The 14958-nt window shown below is 41.1% G+C and overlaps 1 pseudogene; it reads right to left on the bottom strand.

Moving 5' to 3' along the window:
• The window catches only part of LOC115777559 (obscurin-like), a 698358-nt pseudogene that overhangs the window by 411125 nt on the left and 272275 nt on the right, over nt 1-14958 (bottom strand).

Here is a 14958-nt window from a genome sequence, read left to right as displayed (position 1 = left end):
ACTATACATGCTGTAATGTCTCACACAAATGAAATGACAAGTCCTGTGCCTTTTTATTTATTTATGTTTACAAAATAAAAAGAAAATACCCAATTAAAATAAATATATAAATATATATATATATATATATAAATATATATATATATTTATGTATACTTTCACCCACCTCCCCCTATAGTGACACATAAGCACCAACCCTGACATTCATTTCCATATACCCCTTACATAATATTATCAATTTTTATAATCTACATTCAATTAAAAATATGACGTCATCTATATGAAAATTGCTTATCTTATCTATGCTATAGATCTTTATCTATTACTGATAAGATCTTGACATGCATTTGACAGAAGGTGGTACCTTATACCTCGTATCATCTTCCATTTATGCTGAAAATCCAGAGCATCTCATTCTTTAAACTAAACGCACAAATGACTCTGAGTCTGATGTTTAAATGGCAGCAATTGTGTGAATGTTTAAAGCTAAATGTTGTTGTTGTGTTGTTGTCCACGAGCCTCTTTATGGACCTTAAATAAATCAGAGAAAAATACGACTTAAACAACAACAACAAAGTGAAGCACAAAGACAAAAAGGTCCTGAACATGTGTGTCATGAAATGCTGTGGCAGCAGGACTGAGGACCCCAATATGCAGGACACTCCAGACACAGACTTGAACTTAAATCACACATCTTTACTGCTGGAACACAAAATACAGACTTTCTTGAGGACTAGAACACAAACTAGAACAGAAGCACACAGCGGGAAATCTATGAAGATATCGCAACGAGAACTAAGTGAAAACACGGACAACTGGCTGATTCCAGAATAAAGAGCATTACAATAGTCTAAGAGGGAAATAATAAAAGCATGAATTAATGCCATATTCAGCTTCATCATGTTTAGGATGTGTGTCTGAAGCTCTGAAACTATCCAGTGGCTGTAATGTTACATTTGTACATTTTTTACCTGAGGCTGATTCAGGATTCAAGTTATTGTAGTCAGAGCTCTCCTCTGCAGCATCACTGATTTAATAACACACACACCCTCTTTCCTCTAACATCACAGATCACAATCCAATAATTTTGGGTCATATTTTATTACTTACTCCTCTCATCAAGCTGAGTAGTAGATGCTGCATTACTGCATTCACCTGCTGCTCCCCCTGAAATAATATTGTTGCATTAATTTTAACAGTCATAATCATTTAACCTCTCAGAGGTCCATTAAAGTTCATACTGTACCACTTTGAGTGTTTCCAGAGTTTCTGACTGATTCATAGACACTAAGATCTCCTACAGGGCAGCGAAAAAGAAGAAATAAAGTCAAATTTATTTCCTTTTGTTGGGTTTTGTGTGTCTGTGTCTTGAGCACTAACTGAGTGTTAATAGTTGTAAAGTTTTCATTTTGGGGGCTGACCGTGGAGAAGAGAGGAGTAAACTTGAGTTTCACTTTGGTCGGCTGTTTGGGGCGTAGCAGAGCCTTGATTGATGTTTGGAGACTGCATGAAGCTGAAACATGGACTGTAAATGTAACAAAGCACATGTATCGAATCACTGTGTTCACAAATGGACAAAGACAGTGCTGTACAAACCTGTGACCACATGGATCTGTCAGAAAAGGAAGAAAACATGTTTTAGAATCACTTTAAATCTGCAGAAACTGTTTTCAGTAAGTTATCAACATGTAAAAGTTTTAACCTTTTATCCTTGTGCGGCAGCACAGCAGCACAGCAGCACAGCAACAATCAGTGAACTTCCACAAACCAGTCCAACCATGAACGGCACAAGAAACGACCAGCCTTCACCTCTGAAACCTCAAATTATAAATAACTTTGAATAAATCATATTTACTCTGTGTGTAACTTTAACATCCAGACACAAGAACAACACCCACCACTGTTACAGACTCACAAAAACCAACATGTAAAAGAATAAAACTACATGAACGATGGAAATAACTAAACATGTTCAGGATGTCATGGGCAACATGGCTGATCAGAGGTCAGTGAGTTTATAAAACAGTGAGGAATAAACATATTATTAATCATGTTAAATGAATATTAGACAAAGATGAGCATGAATCCAAACAGAGTATGTTGCACACATATAATTCATTAAAAAATTAAATAGATTTGTTTGTGTATGATTCAGTTTATATTTATCAACAGCAGGATGAGATGCAGCACAACTGGACAGAAATTTCATCATGGATCTTAAATACAAGCAGAGACACTTAAAAACTGAGAATTCCAACTTTAACTTGCAGCCACCATTAAGAATTAATTTAATTACTGTATTTTTCGGACTATAAGTCGCTCCGGAGTATAGGTCGCACCAGCCAAAAAATGCATAATAAAGAAAAAAAAAACATATATAAGTCGCACTGGACTATAAGTCACACTTTTTTTTTTGGGGGGGGGGGGGGGGGGGGGTATTTGATAGAATCCGAGACCCAGAGCAGAAATTCCATCTTGAAAGGGAATTTAAAATAATAATGGATTAAAGAACAGGGCGAACACGGTTACGCCTACGTTATGCTAACGTAACACATTCAGCTACATGACGCACAACGGACAGAGTACGTGTTTGGTATGTTAACGTAACATTAACAGTTATTCAGATAACCATAGCATAAAGAACATGGTAACAAGTTAACCAAACCATCAATCCATTGAATTCTTCATCCTCGGTGTCACTTCTAAACAACTCCGTACACTCCATACGTAGACGAAGCGCCGCTTCCTCTTCTGTGTCGCTTTCGTCAGACTCGTCGTCAGCTGCAGTTCCAATTATTCCAGCCTTTCTGAATCCCGACAGGATGGTTTGGTTGTCACTGAAGCCCATGTTTTCTTGATCCATCCAATGACTTCCAGGAAAGTTGGGTGGCGCATTCTCCCAGTTGCCGTTAAGCTGTGCTCTCCATCCATCATCCACTGCGCCCACAGGTTACGCAAGACTGCCTTAAAGCTGCAGTTCACGGAGATGTCAAGTGGCTGGAGTATTTTGGTTCATGTGTTATAAATGTCACATATAAGTCGCCCCGGAGTATAGGTCGCACCCCCAGCCAAACTATGAAAAAAAGTGCGACTTATACTCCGGAAAATACGGTATTTAATAATAACTGATGCTCATTATGAACCAAAAATGAACTGCCCAACACACTGTAGCACAAAAAAGTGCAGTTTGGTATTCGTGAAACACACCAAGATGAGCAACTCAAGCCTGAACACCCTCACAAAACATTATATAGTGTGTGTGTGTGTGTGTGTGTGTGTGTGTGTGTGTGTGTGTGTGTGTGTGTGTGTGTGTGAATTTTCTTCTCCATATTTTCATAAAGTGCACGTGTGTGTCATAACCTGTTGTTGCATTAATCCTGAGACACAGACTGAGGAGGAAAAGCAACTTCAACAATTTTACAAAACATTGATCACACAACAAACATGACTTACTTGATGCTGACAGTGTGAAGGCTTCACTCCACTCTGTTGAAGAATATGAGTCATCTCTGCGTCGACTCTTACACATGTAGTCTCCACTGCTGGACTCAGAAACTCTGAATGACAAATAATTATTGTGTGTCCACTGTGTGGTTTGCCTGGGTCCTCTCCATTCATACTCCCACTCAGTGGGTTCACCTCCTTCCTGCACCTCACATGTCAGAGTGATCGTCTCACCACTGAATATCTGAGGCCAGTTGTGTTGTTGTTGTTTTACAGCAACTTTATTGGAAACTGTTTACAGATGTTAACAGTTGAGATACAAACAGAAACATGAAATCAACAGAGAAAACTTAACATTGTATGTTTGCGAATCATCAGTAAATATTTCAAACTAAATTACTGAACTCACAGGTTATCTCAATGCTGACTTCATCACTTATATCAGTGTAGTAAACTGGGTCTCCTCTTCTTCCTCTGCATCTGTAGATTCCTCCTTGAGATACTCTGATAACTCTGTTTGGTTGATCATCTCTTCTGATTTGAACTTCAGTGGTGTTTTTGGTGCATCTGAACCACTCATATTTCCACTCATCAGAGCTCCCCACAGAGCAGGTCAGTGTCACACTGCCCCCTACTGGTATGAATGTTGTTCCTGCTGTCAGTGTGGCCCTGGGTTTACCTGCTGTTATGAAAGAGAAGGAAAAAATATGTACATGAATCATTATAAAGGTTTAGGTAACACAACCATCAGTCACCTGGTGACTGGCAGACAATATGTGAAGACTTATCCACATGGTTTAATTGTGCTATTCCAGCTTCACCAAAACTGTGCATTGTAGGTGACGTGAGTGAATTAGACATGGAAGCAAATATATCACACATAGTTCTTACTGCCTTATGCATCACTAAGAAAAATATCCTCGTGAACTGGAAATCAAAAAATGATTTGTGTATTACACATTATAGGAATTTATTTTTAGACCTCATTAGTCTGGAAAGAATATCTGCCAACTCTAAATAGCAAATGGAGAAATCTGAATCTCTCTGGTTCCCACTTATCAACTCCATCACTTGGTGGGGGTGATGAGCTCTAGTCTTGTCTCGCAGTGTGTCAGGCAGGGGACTGGGCGTGGACCGGGGGATTCAGGTGTCTGATGGTTGTTGGACTGGAGACGGTGACTGGCATTTTGTGGTTTCTGTGTGCAGGCCTTCGTTGCTGGTGGCGGGGGCTTGGATAGATGCTCCTATGGTTTTGGGTGTGGGGGCTGGGGTGCCTGTAGTGGTGGGTGCTGGCCCCCGGCCGGATGGCCGGCCTCCTCTACGGGGATTGGGGTGCAGGGACTGGGACCCAGGTGCCTGGGGTCGCCCATCTTCCGGTTGGGCCCCTCCCTGCGCTGGAGAGGTCTGCGCCCCCGCGGGCGCACTGCTGTGTGGAGTGGGTTGGCCAGCATCGGGAAGTCTGGCTGGCATTCCGGGATTCTGGGGTGCCCACACATCCTGTGGGAAAGTGGGGCGCTCAGATGAGTGGGCAGTGATGTCTCACAAGAGGCTATGTGTGGGTATGAGCGTGATTTTTGTTGTTGTATTTTCTTGTGTGTGTGTGTGTGTGTGTGTTGTGTTTGTCTGTAGTGTAGGCGGTAGGTGCCGGCCTTGAGCATGGTGGTGCCCTGGGGGTGTTGCCGGTTCAGGCCCTGGACCTACCTTCCCTGCATTGAGATTGGGTGTAGGGAACTGGGGTGTTCAGTGAGCCAGTAGTTAGCAGGCTCTCTCCCTGTGGGGGTAGTCTTCTACTTGTACTGCTTGTACTGCAGTGAGTAGGGCCACTCCCTTGGCTCTGCTCGCTGTAATGCATAATATCCCACCCCTCCTTTTTAATTACATCATACAGCTCATATCACATCATAGTACACATAGGGCCTTGGGGGGCAGGTGTAGCACACAGTGGTTAGTGGGTGGAGCTGCTGAGGTGGCCCCACTTGTCTGTTCACTGCTGCCTGCTCCTCAATTTTATTTACATCTTAGACACTGAGGGCCTTGGGGGGGTGGTGTGGATGGGCGCTGTTGCTCAGTGCTCATGTTACATCTGTCCCTTAAATTTTAATAGGACTGTAGCTTTCACACAACTTACACCCAACACATCACCCCAACCAATTCAAGTGGGAGGAGGGGGTAGGCGGGTCTTCCCACACACCGGTTTCATGCACCCTGCCTGGGGTAGGGACTGGCTAGCGGTTCGGGTCTGGGTTAGCTGCTTCCCTGGGTTGCCGCTGGCTCTTTGCTGATACCCGCTTTCTGCTGGGTGTCGGGCGGTTCTCGGGTGCATGGGGCCTCAGGGGGCAGCCTACGGGGGGGCGTGCTGTTCATTGTCTCTGGCTCTCGGGGCTCTTGCCCTCTGACCTTGGGGATTCCATCTGTGGTCTCACTCCTCCCTCCTCTAGGGTGTGTGCACGGTCGCCATCAGGATGTGTGGCCTCGGGTCTTCTGAACTCCTGATGGGCTGTGGATGGCCCAGGTCCCCAGGGTCTTTCCTGGTTTACCTCTGGATCCTGAGGGGCGTGGTTGCAGCTTCTTGCCCTCATTATTAAGTACGTTTCATGACAGAGGAACACAGACACATTACTACAAACGACAGCAAGATTGTGTGTATATGTGTGTATATGTACTGTATATGCATGTATGTATATGAGAATGTATGTATGTATGTTTGTACCTCTCTCTTATTATTTTTTTCTGTTTTCTGCCCGTTTTTTATCTCTTGTTTTTTTTCTCTTTTCTTTGTCTCTATCTTTCTTCTTATACCCCTTCCTTCCTGCCTGTCAGCCCTTGCATGAATGAATATAATAAAATAAAACTACAAACCCTAACAAGAATAGCCTTTAGAAAACCAATAGACCTGTTCTTGTAAAAGCAAATATGTTTGGTACACCAAGGCTTAAAAACAAATCAGTCACCGTAAGTGTTATGAAGATTTTGATGTTTTTTCTTTTAAATTTAATTTTATCCACAGTTGTTGTTTTTACATTAAAACACACACATGTAGTAATGATGATCATAGAGTCTGTGAGTATTTTAGTGCTGTGTACACTGTGAGCAAAGTGCAACTGCTCACTGAGGACTTACCTGATACAGTTACAGAGACAGTGTTACTGCTCTTTGTATCACGTGAGCTCTTCCTGCGACCAGAACACTGATATTCACCACTGTCACCTGTAGATGTTACTGGTAATCTGTAGTCTTTGTGTGTGTTGTAGGGGACAAATTCTCGACCATCCTTGTTGAGTTTGTATTCCCAGTCAGTGTCTGCTCCTTCATTCATGTCACACATGAAGGTAACAAACTCTCCAATAAAAAAACTGGAGCATTTGGGTTCAATAGTTAACACAGCATCTAGAATCCAACACAACCACAGCATTAACAATCTAACACTATAGGAGGCAACATCTGTGTTTATACTGTATGTTAAAAAAATGAGGAATATTTTAAAAAATAAGTAAAAACAAACAAAAATGAACAGTGCTTAAGATTATGGTTTGAAATTAATCTTTATTAATAAAAAAAAAAAACAGAAATGAAAAAGTGAAAGTGTTCAGTCACCTTGAGCGTGTCCAGTGCAGAGGAGCGTACAGAGCACTACAATAAAAGCAGAAACTTCAGACATCATCAAATGAAAGACACACTCAAATATGGCAGAAATAAAACACTTGGGCTTTTAGCAGTGGCTGCTGTGATTGGCTGCATTTTAGATTAAGATGTAAAATGCATCAAATGATCACAGATGAAGAAACAAACCTTTCTTAGATAAACTAAAGCAGCTCCACTCTAATCTGAGTCAGTGCACTAAAATCTAATCCAGGCTACAAACAACCATGTTGATAACAAACATGAGAGTCCTCTGTTCAAATGAACTGAAATGCTCCAAATGACTGATACTCTGTTCTTCTCACTGAAACATGTTTATCAGTCAGTATGAATCAAACTATAGAAGTCAGTGATGTACTCACAGAATAGGCCCAGCTCACAGAGCAAAGTGGGTCCCATCCTCACATCCAGCAGCGACACGTCTGAAAACTTCCTGTAAGAGAAAGAGTGAAGCAGCAGCTACGGACACACCAAAAACTGTGACAACACAAAGACTTTTTTAACTTCTCTCTGCTTCCTTCCTTTGACACAGAAATAACACAACTGAGCAGGTCTGACCACAGCATGTGTGACATGTTTATCCTCTCCTGCTGCTGCAGAAACATGTCAGGCAGATTTTTATGAAAAGGCCTAACAGGTAACAGTCAACAGCTAAATATGAGACTAAACATTAACAGACAGATAATAAGGTATATTATGTACTCAGGAAGCATGAATCCTAAAACCCTGCATGTCCGCATGAAAAATAGACTGATAATTGCGACAGGAAATTTTTAAAAAGCCCTCAGAGGAAGAAATGTCACACATTTTGGAGAGCTTATTTCCTTGCTTGTACTTTAGATGACCTCACTGAGTTGATTTCTTCATACTAGAAATGGAGAAAGAGGGAAAAAACTGTTTATTTAATAAAATAAATAAACACTGATAAATAAACATCAGAGTGACTCCAGCCTGGTGAAGCAGACGGTCGCCTGACGCCTACAAGTTCTCCTCCACACAGTCCTCATTCATAAAGTGCTCGACAAACACAAACATTACAGCTTTTTCAGTGCCGCTAGCAACAACTACTGTTACTTATCAACCAGAATATCAATACCCTAATTAAAGTAGATAATATACTGTATCTGGTCTAGTCTCTACATCAGTGTCTTTTCCTTAAATACACAAAGAAAGAAACATCTGTATAAAGGCAACAACTTGTTCAGTGGTGACTGTAACATGTTTGTGTGATCGCACTCTCAGCACAGCAGAGTGCACTGAGCACTAAAGTAAAGATGAAAACATCAGGAATCATCAAACTGACACAAAATCAAAACTGCTCATAAAATGTTTCTGTGCATATAAACTATAATTTGGCAGTTTGAAACAAACATTTGGCTTTAACAACAATAAAAATATAAATATGCTCTTTTAAACTCTCAGATAAGCAGGTTAAACCTGTAATTCACTCAAATGAGAAACATTTATGTTCATCAGTGCCATTCAAACAATGTCAGAAATGTACTCACACAATAACCCGTCACTCAGAGCAAAGAGTGCAGCATCCTCACATCCAGCCCTGCTGCTCTCTGCTATCTCAGACTGTTTTACTTCACATAAATAATAAATGCAGAATTAAACAGAAGCTGCATTTAATAAAGATAAGATCAGAGTTTCTCTCAGACTTCTTCTTCTTCTGGCTGCAGCCTCTCTGTGCTTCCTTCCTTTAAAACCTCAAACAGCTCCTGTAGCTTTGACTGCAGCAGTTGGTGACGTGTTTATATTTCCTGTCCACTGCAAATTTATAAGCTTCTTTCTTGTGTTGTGTTCTACTTTTCTCTATGATATGTAAAGGACTTGTGGTGTTTCAAGTCAGGTGACATATTTTGTGGATCATAATTGTTTCCTCTTTTTTCTTTAGAAACTTCAGGTCATTTTTAAAGTGTCCTGTGGATCAGGATCATGCTGCAGGGTTCCTCTCCTGCAGGCCTCTAGAGACTGAGAGTCATCAGTTTGGGTTTGGTGCATCCACAGACATTCATGGTGCATCTATTAATATCATTGTTTCAGCACTTTTGTTCTCAGCTTTCTGCCATAACATTCATACCTCCACTCTGCACTCAGTGATACTCCTGTTCTGGACCCATGTGATCAAACTTATGACTGTGTTTATCAGTGTGCTCCCAATATTCATCGAGCTTCTTTTCATCTTTAGATGGTGCTGAAGTCCAGAAGATGTTACAAAATGTGTTTTACATGCTGTCGATGTTCCTCTAGGTTGAAGAAAAAACATCAGAATATCATCCAGGTACCAAAGAGAAGCCAATCACAGAGAACAGAGATCAATCTCCAAAGTCTGGAAAACTGCTGTCACATTAGTCAGACCAAAGACATTAACAGGTATTCAAAGAGGCCAAGTGGAGGGTTGAAGGCCCGACTCATCTCCCTCCATAGGAGGACCAGGTGATGGCACTGCAAAGATCCAGTTTCAAAAAAGATGGCGGTTTCTTTTGATGGTTCAAAAGTTAACCTGAGACAATGGATATTAGTTTTTATGGTGATCTTGTTCAAACTCTATAATCGATACAGGGATGCAGTGCTTTCTCTTTTTCCAAGAAGAAGTTGGCACCAACTGGGTGGGTAGTGAATCTGAAAAATATGTTTCCGCTGCTTCTCTTTCAGGACAGGAAATAGTCGACTGGTGGGAAGTGTGGAAGTAAATCTATGACACAGTCACAGAGGTGGTGGGGAGGGAGGGAGGGAGAGAGCCCAGACCTTTACTAAACACCTCAGTCAAGTCTTGAGGAACATTCAATCAATCTGGAGGACTGAAAATCTTCAGGAGGAAATGCACTGCAAACATTTAGAGTGGCAATATCAATAATAAATCAATTTTTGGTTTATGTTTCTTGTTTATAAAATGCAACAGAGAGCAAAGTGAAATTCTCACTGTGCTCTTTGTGTGTGCTGCTTATTAACTCTGGCTGTGTGCTGAAGACATAAAACAAGACAAGATTTTTGGCTGAAACCACAGGCTGCATTTCCTCTTTTCTTAGTGGTCCAGACAGAAACCATGAAGTCTGTCAGCTATTAAAATAAACTGTGACAGAATAGAGAGTAACCAACAACAGCCTGTTAGACACTTGTAGGTGTAACAGAGAGAGAGAGGAACTTTTCAAAAGGGTGGAGAGCAGCTAAAAAGAGGGATGGCAGCAAAAGGAGTTCAGAGACCAGAGTAGCTGTTAATAAAATGTAATTTATTCACAATAGATGAAATGGCTGCAGGGGAGAAGTGGGGCAGTGAGCTCTGAGAGGGGTGTTGGGGGGAGCACAGCACAGCTGCCCGGCAGGAGATTGATTACATGTGCTGTCTTTTTACACAGTAGCTGGCAGGTGGAAGACGAGGAACGGAGAGTGAGCTGAGTGGAGGTGGAAGCCTGGCAAGAAAACAACAGTCAATCTGAAGCATGAAATGAAAGCTCAATAAAGGGGTTTGTGACAAACATTCCCAGTGTCAGAGCGTTCCAGACCAACCAAAGGCATTCCTGTCACAAAGTTATTATTCCTTCTAGATGAAAATTTATCACTGCATTCTTTGCAGGTTTGAATTTATTGGATTTTTTTGTTTAAGAAGTGTTTTCAGTTTGTTACATCTATCAGGAAGTGTACAGTGTACAGTTTCCACCTGCAGAGGTTTATTCAAAGAGACAAACAGGTCAGAAATGATCTGCTCAGCAGCTCTGAAGTTATCAAACCTTCACCTGAGGCTGTTGTTGAGTTTGAATAAACGCTGTGTATTCTGACACACGATGACCACACTGTCAAAAAAAGTGTTAAGGTAAAAAAAGAGCAACCGTGAACCACCGTGTGAAACACAGACACACAAAATGCCAGCTCACATCCTCTGATGTCAGAGCTGGGACTCTACTAGTGCACATATCTAAACACAAACTCGTGTGACCTATTTTAGCTGCTTTAGCCTTCCTGCAGCTGCTGTGCATCTGCAAATCACCTTTCAGCCCACCTCCACCATCTCTGAGTTTGCATCCTGTTTCTGACCAGCTGATCTCATAGCTGCTGTGACTGATGCCTGTTGTGTTGCTGCTATTTCAGGTTTTCCATGTATGAGTGTGTTTGAGTGTTCTCAGAGCAGCAACAAACCTGAACATTAATGAATACTGAATGTTAATTGTGTGAGTGATTGTTTAGGGTTCAGGGCCTCCATCCTGTGAGAACTGTGACTCTGTTTTGTGATGAGCACTGAAATCAATTTATTTCATATACAGTCAGTAAAATTCTGCCTTCAGGCTGCTTAATAAAATATATTTGATCTGAAAATCTATCCAAACATCCACAATATAGCTGATTATGTACAAAGAGGGAACACTGAATACAGACATAAATGATGGACTGCACTGTGAAAGCATTCACTGTGTATTTATGTACACACTATTTTATATATCAGCTGGAGTCTGCATGTTGCTGTTGGGTGTGGTGGGCTATGGGAGAAAGGTGGAGGTGGCTGAGGTTTCTGGTCGGTTTGGTTGCCAGCACCAAATATAAAAGAGGGTACTGCATTAAACCAAGAAATACTGATCTGGAGGGGGATCACGGTTAGCACTGCAAGAAGGTCCTGGGTTTGAATCCACCTTAGCCAGAGGCTTTCTGTGTGGAGTTAGCATGTTCTCCTGTGTTTGTGTGAGTTTTCTCCAGGTCCTCGGGTTTCCTCCCACAGTGGGGTTAGGTTGGTGATCTAAATTACCCATAGGTGTGGATGGTTGTCTGTCTCTGTGTTAGCCCTGCGACAGTGGTGACCTGTACAGGGTGTGTCCTGCCTCTCTGCCTCGTAACAGCTGGGATAGGCTCCAGACCCCCTGAGACCCTGATAAGAAAATAGATGGATAAAGGAGGAGTGACCACTCTGCACCCAGCAGGGGGGGCCGATGGTTAGTTGGTTAATTACACCTGACTCCCAGTGAGAGCCCCCCCCTAATGTGAGTGCACTCAGCAATAAACTGGAATTAAAATGTTTATTTCACATTTCATATGTGCTCTAAATCACCAGATGAATGATTTGCTCTGCTATTATTCACGTTCTTTTGCTACATTTTACTTTAATATTTTTTATGTTCTTTAGATTTTTATTTGGTAAACATTTGATAAAGTCTCAGGAGTCGGCGGCACTCACAGGGATCCTTTTCTGTGGAAGAAAGTCATGTGACCCCGAAAGGCCCCTTTGGATTGGTTGCTGCCAACAAGCAGGGAAATCTTTAGTTAATGTAACCAGTTGATAACCAGCTTCATGTTTATCCTATTTATCGTGAGGATGAATCCAGATAACAGAAAGATATCTGGATATATTAAACTTGTTTCATAGTAAGAGGCCCTGATGTTGTGCCATATTTGTAAATCAATTAATGAGCCAAAGAAACGAGTGTGAGGGAAACTGTACGACTGCTACTTGTGTGTCATGCTGTTGTGTGTCCTCTGTGATCTTGTGTCTCCATGCAGTCTTTCATATGAGATATACCACATGTACAAGTTCTCTGCTGCAGTGTTCTGACTGCATTCTGAGACCTCAGCACACAAACAGCTGCTCTCTGTTCACAGTCCCTCTTTGTCACACACACAGACTGCTGTCATGGTAAAGGTAATGAAACTCAAAGACAACCTGCTGCATGAACATCAGTTTATTCTAGATTTGCACTGTTAACCTGTTTCAGTGGTTGTGACGTTAGTTTGTTTAAAATCTACAGTAACCAAAATCAACCATAAACAAAATGTTCAAATCTCAGAAGATGAAACTTTCTACCTTCCAACTATAGATGCACAAAATGGTCCAAAAACACATGAAATGCATTCAATCTACACAGTGCTGATCATAATCTTAGATATTTAGACAAACACAGAAAAACTGCATGTTGGTGTACACTGTACTTCCTCCTGAAAACACTGACTTTAAGTCGTGCTATCAGCTGTTAAACATCAGATATTTCAAACTTTCTCACTGCTGTTGGAGCAGGATAAAAGAAATTAAATGAATATAGAGAGCATGGATATTAAATAGGAATACGCCTCCATGTGTTTATGATCAAATGCAGTAAGTCTATATGATATTAGAAGATAATATTAGATAACTGTAGAAAAAAACTAGCCTTGTGGGAGCAGAGGAGGCGGCTTCATCAAATGCTTCTTTTGGCTTTGCTGCTGCAGCTCTCCTCACTGACCTGTAAGACAACCACAAACAGACAAAGTGATTTCCAGCATGTAAAGATATTCTGGGCTGAAGCCGTTTAATAACGTGAAGAATAAATCAGCCTGCATGGCAGCATAATTACAGAGAGAGCTTCCTGATTGGACTTCAGAATAAACGTCTGCATCAGCTGCAGGACTCGAAGTTCCTGTGAATGAAAAGATCATTGAAAACAACTGACTGTAAGATCATAAACACTAATATAATTATCCAGGAGGAGGACGACTGATGTCTCCACTAATGCAGCTCAAAGGACACTCAGCAGAGCACCCCCCCCCCCCCACCCCAAACTTTCTGTGATGATACTACACTGCAATAGATGAATTATGAATACATGAATAGAAACTACTAAATAAACATATTCAGTGGAGGTGATGCAGACTTTACTCACCTGTTTTCTTCTTGTTTTTTTTTGTTTTTGTTGACCTCAGCATACATCAGCCTGTCCTCTGAAAGAGAAGATCAGACCTCAGGACACATTTGTTCAGCAGGTTTATGACACAAAGCTGTTGATGCTTCTGGACTTAGAGGTGGATTCAAACTTTTTACAACAACAACACAGTGAAAGGAATGAAAATGACAATCAGTTGTTACACTGACGCCTCAGCTTATGTGTCTTTGTGATTGTAGTCTGGGTCAAATCTGTGGTTTCTGTGATTCAGTAGCTAAGCTTGGTAAGTAACTAAACTCCATGTTGACCTATAATTACCTGCAGTATGATGATGACACATTCAAGTACAAACAGTGAATGAGGCTGTTGTGACGTACCTGCAGCTTCCACCTTCACCTCAGCATAAACAGCACTCTCCTCTGGTTTATGATGCTTCCCTGTTAAGATCATCAGATCAAAACTCAATTATTAATACATTTCTAAGCATTGGAAAACATTTCTATTATTTTCTGTGTTGCATGTGTTTTGCACACTCACTCTTCTTTCCAAGGTTTTTCAGTTCAATCAGAGAGTATGTGACACTCTGGGGTTCATCTGCACCTGAAATGTAACATTTGTAGTTACAGGATTGTAAACAGATCACCTGCAGTCAGTCTCATTAAATCAAACATGTGTTTCATCTCTAACTGTTGTGCTGTTCAAAGTATAAATACTGCACTTCACCATTTTCAGTGTCTCCCACATGTGTGATTGATTCATAAAGGTCAGCAAACCAGAGTCAGAGCGATCATTTTATTGACATTACAACAAATAGACAAGTGCACAAACACAAACACTTCAGAGTTTCATTTGAACTGTGAGTCAAAATCAGGACTGTGAGACACTTTCACACCATGAAGCCATAATGGTGTCAGTGTTTGTGTTATGATATGAAACAACATTTGTGTATCCTTTTACACAATCAGGTCTGTAAAATCCTGATTATTTCTGATCTTTTATGCAGTCAGCTGTTTATTTGGACATTTGTTCAGCTGGTTTTTGATAAATATTCTTTGAAAATCTGCTGAACACAAACTGAACCTGAGAAAAATCAGAGTTAATGCAGACTGAATGAAGAGTCAATATTAATAATGATAATGATCGTTTAAGTGCTGACCAGGATGAAGAGAGTCGTATTCATGAGTTTCATCCTGGTTGACTCCATGATTTGTGGTGGAGCTCGAACTGTGACTCTCAGACTGGATCGACCTGA

The sequence above is a fragment of the Archocentrus centrarchus genome, unplaced genomic scaffold (genome assembly GCF_007364275.1).
Source record: "Archocentrus centrarchus isolate MPI-CPG fArcCen1 unplaced genomic scaffold, fArcCen1 scaffold_57_ctg1, whole genome shotgun sequence".
Taxonomy (NCBI): Eukaryota; Metazoa; Chordata; class Actinopteri; order Cichliformes; family Cichlidae; genus Archocentrus; species Archocentrus centrarchus.
The sequence above is the reverse complement of the archived record's forward strand: the minus strand, read 5'-3'. Positions and strand labels throughout refer to the sequence as shown.